The 12,503-nt window shown below is 35.3% G+C and overlaps 1 protein-coding gene across 22 annotated transcripts in view; it reads right to left on the reverse strand.

Annotated features, from left to right (window-relative positions):
- The window catches only part of RIMS2 (regulating synaptic membrane exocytosis 2), a 637,809-nt gene that overhangs the window by 588,532 nt on the left and 36,774 nt on the right, over positions 1 to 12,503 (reverse strand). The gene's annotated exons all lie outside the window — the stretch shown is intronic.

Below are 12,503 nucleotides of genomic sequence, written 5' to 3' on the forward strand. Positions count from 1 at the left end.
ATAGTAGAAATTATCAATGGGTTTATTTGATGGTTTTATTCACTGCAGTGTCCCAAATTTCTAGAACAGTGCCTGGACCACAGTAGGTGATAAATAGATACTTGTTGAGTGATATATAAATCATGTTGTTTTAAAATATCACCATGTCTAACACCAATATACAACTATGTTTATTCTTAGTGTTTTGACTAAAGGTGGGAATGAATATAAGAAAATCAGAATGAACACAACATGGACACTTTTCATGACTGAGAATGCCAAGAAAGACAAATAAGGCTATAAAACTTATTAGAAGCTAACAACACATTCAAAGTGAGTAGAAAATTTGATGCCAGCAATTAGGTAGAGCTTTGAAAGAACTTGTGATAACATACTGGCTAGCAGTCTAGTGTTAAGATAAGGTAGTTCTATCCTAGCCAGGAGACAGAATGGAGATTACATTAAGCAGTGTTACTAATCGTTAAGGATCAGTAATATGGATTAAAAGAAGACAGGAAAGGAGCTATCATTTTTTTGAGACTCTACTAGTATTTCTTGAGGTAAGCACTGTGTTAAAGTCCACTATATACCGTATTCCATTTAATTCTCACCAACCCTCTAAGGTAATATTTTCCCCTTTCTACAGAAGATTTCCATTTACATTTATATTTCCTATACCACTGATCCAAACTATATTTGTCCAGATCCAACTTCCAAATGGATCATATGCCAAAATTATCCTTCTCAAAACACTTGTTTGTAACCTAGATAACCTAGAATCCATATTCCCATAAAAGTATCTTTAGGTCCCTAAGCTGATCCATAGAAGCTAAAATATAGCTGAAACACTACATTTTTGCAATGAATGAAAGAGTGGAAATCCTGCTAAAAAAAACAACACATATTTGTTAGGTAAGGAACCTAACCTTTATCAATAACATTTTTTTCCTGTAGAAATATGTGTGCAATATGTGAAGTAAACACAGAAATACTAAGGACAAATTCAACTCCCTGGTAGTGGCTTGTCAACGTCATAAAGAAAAGATGATAACTTGCAAAATATTCTTTGAGTTTTATGGGTAAATTGATCTGAACGTAGCATATGATGGCCTTAGCTATCCTTCCTATGGAAAGGGGGTAGGTATAAACTCAAAAGACTAACATCAAGTTCTGGCTATCTACCCCAGTATAACTTTGAATGTCACCTAAGTTTCAATTTCCTCATCCGTAATATAAGAATAATATTATTTCCTCTGCATTAAGGAATTATTGCCAGTATAAGATGAGATAATTTGTAAAAGTACTTTTGAGCTATAAAGAACATTAGAAAGTGATGTTATTTTACATTTGAATAGCTACTATGGATCATGTTTTACAAGAATTTTATTTTTATTTAGTTTTTAATTGATAAGTAGTATAAATTGTATACATTTATGGTATACATGATGTTTTGATATATGTATATATTGTAGCATGGTTACATCCAGCTATACAACAAATGCATTATCTCACATACTTATTTTCTTATGGTGACAACACTGAAAATCTACTGTTAGTAATTTTCAAGTGTGAAATACATTGTTATTACCTATAGTAACCATGCTGTACAACAGATCTCTTGAACTTATACCTCCTATCCAACTGAAATTTTGTGTCCTTTCACCAACATCTCTCCAATCCTCTCATTCAACCCCGCCCCAAAACACATGGTAAACTCAATTCTAGTCTCTGTTTCTACAAATTTGACTTTTTTAGGTAGCACAGAGGTAAGATTATGGTATTTGTCTTTCTGTGCCTGACTTATTTCACTGAACATAACATCCTCCAAGTTCACACATGTTGTACAAATGATGGGATTTCTTTATTATCAAAGGTTAAATAGTACTCCATTGTGTGCATATGGCACATTTTCTTTATCTGTTTATCCAGCAATGGACACTTGATTCCATAACTTGGCTATTATGAATAACATGGCAAAGTACATGGGAGGAGAGATACCTCTTTGACATACTGATTTCATATCCTTTGGATATATACTCAGTAGTTCGATTGCTGTATCAAATGGTAATTCTCTTTTTAATTTTTTGAGGAACCTCCATGCTGTTTTCCATAATAACTATACTAACATACATTCTTGTGGACAGTGTATAAGGGTTACCTTTTCTCTACATCCTCTCTAAAATATATCTTTTGTCTTTTTAGTAATAGCCATTCTAACAGATGTGAGGTGATATCTTGTGTAGTTAATCTGCATTTCTCCGATGATTAGTAAAGTTGAACATTTTTGCATATACATATTGGCCATTTGTATGTCTTCTTTTGAGAAATGTCTATTCAAGTCTTTTGCCCATTTTTTAATCGTTTTTTTTTTTTTTTTTTTGGTTTTGCTTTGGTTTGGTTTATTTAGAGACAGAGTCTCACTCTGTCATCCAGGCTGCAGCGTTGGGGCGTGATCACAGTACACTGTAACCTCAAATGCCACAGCTCAGGTGATCCTCCTGCCACAGCCTCTTGAGTAACTGGGACTACAGGCATGTGCCATCACAGCCAGCTAATTTTTTTATATATTGTAGACAGGATCTCACTATTGCCAGGCTGGTCTCGAACTCCTGGCCTCAAGCAATCCTTCCATCTTGGCCTCCCAAAAGTGCTGGGATTACAGGCGTGAACCACTGCACCCAGCCACAAATTACATTGTTTTCTTGCTATTGAATTGTTTGACTTCCTAATATATTTTGGATATTAACCCCTTATCAGATGTACAGCTTGCAAATACCTTCTCCCATCCCATAGGTTGTCTCTTCACTAAGTTTATTATTAATATTTCCTTTGCTGTGCAGAAGCTTTTTAGTTTCATTTAATCCCATTGGTCTACTTTTGCTTTTGTTGCCTGTACTTTTGGGGTCATATCCAAAAAATCACTGCCTAGACCAATGTGATGGAGCTTTTCCCCTATGTTGTCTCCTAATAATTCAAGTCTTACATTTAAGTCTTTAATTAATTTTGAGTTAATTTTTGTATCTGGTATGAGATAAGGATCTAATTTCATTCTTCTGCATGTGGAAATCCAGTTTTCCGAACATTTATTAAAGAGACTATCCTTTCTCCATTGTGTATTCTTGGCATCTTTGTCAAGAATCAATTGTCTAGAAATTGCATCGATTTCCTTCTGGTCTGTCTGTTCTATTCCATTGGTCTATATGTCTGTTCTTATGCCAATATCATGCTGTTTTGATACTATAGCTTCGTGGTGGATTTTAAGATCAGGTAATGTGATGCCTCTGGCTTTGTTCTTTTTGCTCAAAATTACTTGAGTTATTCAGGGTCTTTTGTGGTTCCATACAAATTTTAGGATCATTTCTTCTATTTCTGTGAAAAATATCATTGAAATTTTCATAGCAATTACATTAAAGCTATGGATAGTTTTGGATAGTATGGACATTTAAACAATATTAATTCTTCCAAATGATTAATATGGTGTACCTTTACATTTATTTTTATCAACTTCAATTTCTTTCATCAATGTTTTATACCTTTCGGTGTACAAATCTTTCACCTTCTCGGTTAAATTTATTCCTAGATATTTATCTTTTGTGTAGCTATTGTAAACAGGATGGTTTTCTAGATTTCTTTTTCAAATACATTGTTGTTAGTATACAGAAATGCAACTGATTTTTGTAAGTTGATTTTATATTTTTCAACTTTATTGATTTATTTGTTGGTTTTAACAGTTTTTTGGTGGAGTCTTTAGGGTTTTCAATATATAACATCATGTTGTCTGCAAACACTGGTAATTTAGCTTCTTTTTTCCCATCTGGATGCCTTTATTTCTTTCTCTTGCTTAACTGCTCTAGATAGGACTTCCAGAGCAGTGAGATTGTGCATCTTTGTTTTGTTCCTGATCTTAGAGGAAAAGCTTTCAACTTTCACCATTGGTATCATGTTAGCTGTGAGTATGTCATATATGGCCTTTATTGTGTTTAGCTAAATTCCTTCTACACCAAATTTGTTAAAGAGTTTTTATCATGAAAGTATGTTGAATTTTGTCAAATGCTTTTTCCGCATCTCTTGAGATAATCATATAATTTTTGTCCTTCATTCTGTTAATGTGGGATACCACATTTATAAAATTGTGTATGTCGAAACATCCCTACATCCCTGGGATGAATCTCACTTGATCATAATGGATGATCCTTTTAATATGCTGTTGAATTCAGTTTGCTAGTATTTGATTAAGGATTTCTGCATCTATGTTCATCAGGAATATTGGCCTGCAATTTTATTTTCTTATACTGTCCTTGTCTGGCTTTGGTATCAGGGTAATGCTGACCTTATAAAATGAGTTTAGAAGTGTTCTCTCCTCTTCACTATTTTGGTAGAGTTTGAGAAGGACTGGTATTAGGGGGTTTTTTGGGGTTTGGGGGGGTTTTTTTGAAGACACAAGATACTCTGTCGCCAAAGCTAGACGGCAGTGGCACGATCATAGCTCACGGCAGCCTTTAATTCCTGGCCTCAAGCAATTCTCCTGCCTGGGCCTCACAGAGTGCTGGGATGACAGGCATGAGCCACCATGCCCAGGCTTAGTTAGTTCTTCTTTAAGTGTTTGGGGAAATTCAGCAGTGAAGCCATCAGGTCCTAGGTTTTGTTTCAATGGGAGACTTTTATTACTGATTCAATCTCCTTACTTATTATTGGTCTGTTTAGATTTTCTATTTCTTCATAATTCAGTCTTGGTAAATTGTATGTGTCAAAGAATTTACTTTTTCTAGGTTATCCAGTTTTTCAGTGTGTAATTGTTCATAATAGTCTCTCATGATCCTTTGTATATCTGTGATTCTCAGTTGTAATGACCTCTCTTTAATTTCTGATTTTATTTATTGGAGTCTTCTCATTTTTTTTTAGTCTAGCTAAAGGTTTTTTATTTTATTTTTTATTTTATATTTTAGTATCCATGCAGAAAACCAACTCTTACTTCATTGCTCTTTTCTACTTTTTTATGTCTCTATTTCATTTATATTCTGCTCAGATCTTGTAAGACAAATCTGGTGGTGATGAACATTCTTAACTTTTGTCTGGGAAAGTCTTTATTGCTCCTTCATTTCTGAAGAACAGATTTGCTGGGTAAAGTACTCTTGTTTGACAGGTTTTGGGGGTTTTTTTGTTTTTGTTTTTGTTTTAATTTAGCACATTAACTATACCATGGCACTCTCTTCTGGCCTGTAAGGTTACTGTTGAGAAGTCCACTGCTAGCCTAACTGGAACTCCCTCTTAGGTGATTTCCTTCTCTTCTCTTGCTAATTTCAGAATCCTCTCTTTGTCTTTGGATTTTTGACAGTTTGATCATAACATGTCTTGATGTAGTCTTGTTTGGATTGAATATGATTGGAAACTTCTCACCTTTCTATACCTGAATATTTATATCTTTCCTCCTACAATGGTGCTTGCTGGATGGGGTACAGTGGTTCAGGCACCAGTAAGGGCACAGATGTATAGTCTCTGCGCAGCTCTATCAGCTGAGTCTGGTGTTGATGAAGATTGCAGGGATGCTCAGCAGCCTACATTGTGCATGTCTGCAGTGGTGGTGAGGGTTGGGGTCTTTGATAGTGATGACTGCTAATGTCCAACCAATCTCTTTTTCTCCCACTGAGAAAGTTGTGGCTCAGGTCATCCCTCCTAGCATTGGTTTGGCTTGTGGGCTCACTCAGTGATGGTGGCATCAGTGCCTGATAAGTGGCACCTGTACAGTGGCCTCAGACCTGAGGCCTAAAGCATGGGCACATGTGGAGTGCCTATGGCTCTGGGATCCAGGGTGGTAATGACACTGGTGCCTGGGGCACAGGTACCCCCGACTGCTATGTTGGTAACAATATGTGAGGTGCAGATGCTTGTGAAACATTCAGGCAGCCAAGAATGGTAGCACAGATGTTAACATGGCTCTGGGGTCAGGGCAGTCTCTAGTTCTGTATTGCAGGTGAGCTAGTGCCTGGAACACTGGCATGCACAGTGAGAGCTTGGCTTTGTGGCCCAGTATGCAAACTAGCTCACTATCGCAATGGCTTCAGTGTCTGAGATGTGGGTGCACAACGCAGCCACAGAGCCCAAGTCTAGAGAATGAGCACTTTCAGGGCAACTGCACACCCACAACTCACAGGATGGAAGAGAGTGCAGCTCCCTTCCTGAAGCGACTCAACAGTGGCTGCTACTTGGGCAGGGGAGGGATCTGCAGTAGCATCTCCCTTTAGGATTCCCTGGAGGGAATGGCTGTTAGTTACCACAGTGGTAAAAGATGCTGGCATGCTCTGTGGAGTAGGCTGCTGGAACCATGGTGATTCCTGCCATGTAGCTGGAATAGCCTCTGCCTTTCTTCTCTGCCCCTAGACATCTCCTGACATTTCAGATATATACTGATCTCACCTGTGATCCTTTCTATGTGGATATGCTCCATGTTTTTTGCCCCACTTTGTTGCTTCAGACTCTATATTGGGCCCTTGAGCCCTCTCAGAGCTATTTTGGTTTATGCACAGCTATCTATACTTGGTGAAATGGTATACTTGGTATCTCCTACTCTGCCATCTTGATGAGGCCTTAAATGATTTTAAATGCCAGTCAGAAGTGTTTGAACTTTTTTTTTTTCATTGAAGAATGATGAAAAGACATTAAGGATTTTTTAGTAGGAGAATAATGTTATTATTATTTTTTTTTTTAGAGACAAAGTCTCACTATATTGCCCAGGCTGGAGTCCAGTGGCTATTCATAGGCATGATCATAACATACTATAGCCCCAAACTCTTAGACTTAAGTGATCCTCCTGCCTCAGCCTCCTGAGGGACTACAGGCACACACTACCATGCCCAGGTCATTTTTTTAAAAAAATACTTTTAAGGAAAATTAACCTAGATACAATATGTAAAGAATAAAAATTGGATACAAGGAAACCTATTAGAAGACAACTGCAATAATCCCAGAATGAGATAATAAGATTGTTAATTAGTATATTAACAGAAGGAACAGAAAGAAAAGCAATATTACAGAAAAGAAGAAGCAACAGAACTTTGTAGCTAATTGGTTCTCAGTCCTTATCAAGTAACCTAACTATACCATACAGATACACATCATTTTAAAGACCAAGGAAAAGATTTTATATCAATTCTAGAATTATATCAGGAAATTCTACTTAATGTTTATCTTAAATGTCTCACACTACAAAAAACCTAATTCCATATATTCTCTATAAAACAGAAATTGGCCATGTTGGCCATAAAGTCATCTTTTTTTACAAATAACAAAAATATATCACATAGCCCTCCACAGAGGCACAGGATTGCCTATATATTGGTAAACATCTCCCATTCCCATCATTTGATAGAAAAAATATGCCACAGAAAACTAACTTTCCATTTTCCCCTTAGTTTGAAAGGTTAAAGAAAAAGACCAAGGCAAAGACTACAATAAAGCAGCAATCCAGGAGTATTATTCTACTACTAAGTACTACACCATTTTTAAAAATAATAATTATAATTTCCTTTTACTGACCATTTAATATGTTAGACAAGGTAAGTACTACCCTATGAGGTAAGCACTGTTATCCCCATTTTATATGAGCAGGCTGAGGCAAAAGAAATTAAGTAATTTGCTCAGGGTCAGATGCTTAAAAACCAGGCTTAGAATGCAAATCCCAAAGTCTCAAATTGCTGCACTAGTAGAGCAGAAAACTTGGAGAACTACTCCTTCATAAAAATATTAGCACTTACCAAAACTGTCATATCCTCAAGAATATCTCTGAATACAGTAGGAGTTTGACAAGACACATTTTGAACTATTTTGAGTTTTCACTTCCAAAAATCAATTTTTTTCTGATTCTGTTCAGCTTTCTTCAAAATTCAATGCCATCTGCCCTGAAGAGTTATCCCTATAGCATATGTATTAATACAAACTTCAATTACAATATAATCACAGTTAATTTCTCAGTCTCCTTAACCAGACTATTGTATTAACTGAGCTCCTACTATATACCCAAGTGCTTTGTAAGAATTTAATGTATTCCTTTATTTAAACATCACAAACACAAAAAAATACTTTGAGTTAAGTATTATAAACTGTTTTATGGATGAGAAAACTGTGCTTAGAGCAATTAAGACAAAGACCATGTTTTGTTCATCTTTGTATTCCTAGTGCCTGGCAATGATGCTGCCACAGAGTGGACTGAAAATCTGAACAGATCAGTAAATTGTTTTATCAGTTGTTACTCTGGTTTTTGTTTTAAAGCCTACTCTCAACTTTTGAGGCTTTCCTTTGGTATATTTCTTGTCATCTTTTTCAACTTTACAATCCAAAAACAGACATTACTCAAAGTCTTACCAATGTATATCTTAAGATTATTTCGGTTTCTACACTCTATATTAATACTCCTTCTTTTTTATTGCTTCTTCTTAGGTCCATGGAGAACCTTAAAGTCTTCTTTACCATAAAGCACATTTATAAAAATATTTAAATAAACTTTATATTTTTTCTTTTATAAAATCTCTCCTCAATCCCAGACCCACAAAAGTGCTTATGTGTTTCTGCCAAGACAAAGTCAAGAGAGCTTCTTCCTGTAGCTTCTTAACAACCAAATAAACTACCACGATATCCCTGCAGGTCAATTCCCAGAAATGAAGTTTGAACCAAACACAATTGGTTTCCCCAATAAAACACAACATGATGAAGTTGAAGTCAGAAGTGACCTAAAATACTGTTTTATTATTGGCTTTTTCTACTTTTGCTACAATCTCTACTTGTGTCAACTGTATCATTCGAGTACAAGTACTAAAAACAGATGGACTTGGCTTTTTTTTTTAAGAGACAAGGTCTTGCTGTTGCACAGACTGGAGTGCAGTGAACTGATCATAGCTCACTAGGCTCAAACCATCCTCCTACCTCAGTCTCCCCAGGAGCTAGGACTATAGGCACAAGCCACCACCCCCGGCTAATTTTTAAAAATCTTTTGTAGAGATGGGTTCTTACTATGTTGCCCAGGCTGGTCTCAAATTCCTCGCCTCAAGCGATCCTCCCACCCTGGCCTCCCAAAGTGTTGGGATTATAGGTGTGAGCCACTACCCCCGCCCAGACTCAGCTTTTAATGTACTACTTACTATTGTGAATTACTTGATCTCTGAGTATTATCTATAAAATAAGCATGGTAGTACCTTCCTCCTAGATTTTTTTTGCTATAGTTTAATAAAATGATACACATAAAGCACCCAGCACAGTGCCTACTGCCTGAATTTTAGTCCCTTCTGAACTTTATTCCTCATGTCATTTCACATTCTCTTCATCACTCCAAGTTTAGAGAACTCATAAGCTTGTTCAGTTGAGCCCTGCTCATCTTGTCACATTTCGTTATCTGAAAGCCTAACCCATCACTCATTGCTAAACCTATCATTAATCAAAATATGCCAAATTGTTGCCCCATTGTTTGGCAAGAAGGAGAGGAAGCACACCAGATGGCAAAGTTCACCACTGGCTCCTAGAACCTAGGCAAAAGCTAATGTTGAATTCTGGCAAAGCTCTACAGGTATTCAAATCAGTTCTTTTGGCTGTAATCAACTAAATAATGTGGTTAAACATTATAGTATTAAAATCCTGGAGACATATTTGAACATGATCTGTCACTTTATGAAATGAATAATAATTCTAAGCAAGACTCCTAGTAGTTCCTAATATCAGAGTCAAAAGTTTAGAATATGGGTGTTGGTAAGGCTTGTCTAGGAGCATAACTCACTGCTAAACTATGTAGAAATAATTAAGGGCAACTGATAGGCTGCATAGCAAGGGAAGAGGAAGCACTTATACTACTCCTCCACACTTACTCTACTCCTGCTAGCCTAATCTCTACTACAGCTTATTCACTTGACTAGGATAAAATTTCACTGAAAAAAGGAGTTCTGACACTCAAAGGTGATGATGAAGGTAGTTGTGGAAAATAACCATATGTAACCACATTCTGAAATTGTAAATAACAATGTATATTCAAAATTTCCTCAAAAAACACTTTGTTAGCCAGAAGAAGGCAATAGTAAATTGGATATGTCAAGCTAAAGAGAAATAAATTCCTCTTGATTATTCAAAGAAGAAAACCAATATAATGTATAGATTTCAGATTAAGTCTCTATTGGTATTTGGCCTAAAGCAAGTGTTGGCAAACTTTCTTTTCTGTAAAGGGCTAGATAGTAAATATTTCAGGCTTTGTGGGTCAAAAGGCAAAATTAGGGATGGTAGGCAGTACTAGTAGAACAAGAAAAAACAAATTTCCACAAATTCTTATTGACAAAATTCAAATAATTGAGTATAATAATACAGATGCTCTAATGAGAATACTGGAATTCTTTTAGAGGGAATAGCATTTTACTTAACTGGTATTCAAAATTAGTATTCCAAATTATCCAGACCAATTGCAAATGTTCATTTGTTCATTCTAATATGTAATAGGACTTTATGTATTTTGGCTTAGGAATATCTTTTTACACAGATAGGAAATACGTACTGATATCGATCCATTAGAATATATTTTTAATTGACAATATCATTGCTTAGAGGACTTTTATAGAATTGAATTTTAGTCTTCTCTTGATATTTGCCTTTTGGCATGTAATTATATTGCAGATTGCAGTTGTGTGGTAGCTCTTCAACTACACAGTAAAACAAATTTTTGAAATATGTAAATTTCCTTTGTATTTGCCTCAAAGTCTGAAAAAAATGCTGTTTAAATCATAGTTTGAGTTGGGAAAAAATATGCACTGAAAATGTATGTGGGAATTAAGACCTCACTACTTCTTGTAACTACAGACAGCATGAAAAACAAATGAAGTGTCTTGAAATTATTTGTGATAAACACTAGTTGTCACCAAAATGACTTTATCATAGTCATGCTAAACTAAGTTCCCTGGTAGAACTTAAAAGTTCCACATATAAGCACAGTTTTGCCTTATATGTGACTTACAGGTTGAACACAGAAACTTTACCAGTTCTGCATCAACAGCAAACTTCCAAAGCCATTCCATGTTTAATAAAAGTGGCTAAGGGTGTTTTTCTCATTCAAAAATTATTCAGTGTTTGGCCTTGAGCTCAAAAAATTGCAATAAAATTCTACTATTATTAAGCCATCAAACTTCTATGTGATAGAGTAAGTCATGATATTCAGTTTTCTATTTCTGACAAAAATGCCCAGAACTGATGATAGTTAAGTCTACAACAGGGAATGAAGTTCGCTGTTGACACTACCGATTCAATAACACATAATGATTCAAATATTTTCTGCAGAATACCTACTCATAAACTACACAATGAATAACCATGAGCTTTAAACAGTTTACATTTTCACAAGCTTTGTAAATTTGTCCAACTAAGCCTTTTGTCTACTCCATACATATTTTTATCTTTATCAGTTTTAACACATCTTAGAAGGTTCCACTTCAGACTATACTGAATTAATGTCTTCTGAAATTCTTTGAAAATGTTTTTGCCTCTAGCTGTTCCACACTGTTTATAGACACTTACTCAAATTCAATACTAACTCCTCAAATAATCAATAACAGAAAAGTATTAACATCTCTTAACTTTGCAAAAGCCAAGGACAACCACTCAAAATCACTTGCCTTTTTTTAATTGCCTTTTTTAAATTTAATCCATAGATATGACTCCTTGAGAAATTTGCCTTTTTTAAATTTAATCCATAGATATGACTCCTTGAGAAATTTTTCTCACCAAAAGGCTTAATAATCTTTCTCTAGACACATTTTTTTTAGCTGCTGCAATCAAATATGATTTAATTAACTCACCATGGTAAATGGATTTTCTTGCCTGGCTAACAAATGAACCATTCATAAACTTACTTTGGCTGCAGCCTCATTTTCATTTTTACTTGTGTAAAGAAATTCTGCTGTGATGATATATTCTATTTTAAATTTTCTAATTTTCCTAGTTTAGAATATTGCAATGGATGCTTAGTCTGGTAATGTCAACATATATTATATTCTTTTAGTATAAGATAATAAATACATAATAAATCAATACATAATAAATACAATGTTTTGTTATCAAATTTGACAACAAAATAATCCACACTCCATTGTGCTTTAAAAACATTTGAAGTCCACTTTCCCTTCTTTCATTGTTTTGACATGATCCGTAATCCCTGATAAGTAAAAAACAAATAGAACTAAATGTCACAGAGCAGCTATACCCATGGCACTCAAAATGCTGTTGAGTTACAACTGCATCATTGTAATTTGTAGTGGACCCAGCAGCAGTGCAAAGTGAAGAGTGTGCCAATATAGTCACTGTCCCAACTACTCAATTCTACTATTAGAGTACAAAAGTAGCCATAGACAAAACGTATATAAATGAGCATGGCTTTGCTCCATTAACATTGGAATTTGAATTCCACAATTTTCATAGTCATATTCTTCTTTTGATTTTTTAGAAACATTTAAAAGCGTAAACATCATTTTTAACTCATAGGTCTACAAAACCAGAGAGTGGATCAG

This window comes from Lemur catta, chromosome 9, assembly GCF_020740605.2.
Source record: "Lemur catta isolate mLemCat1 chromosome 9, mLemCat1.pri, whole genome shotgun sequence".
In the NCBI taxonomy this organism is placed as follows: Eukaryota; Metazoa; Chordata; class Mammalia; order Primates; family Lemuridae; genus Lemur; species Lemur catta.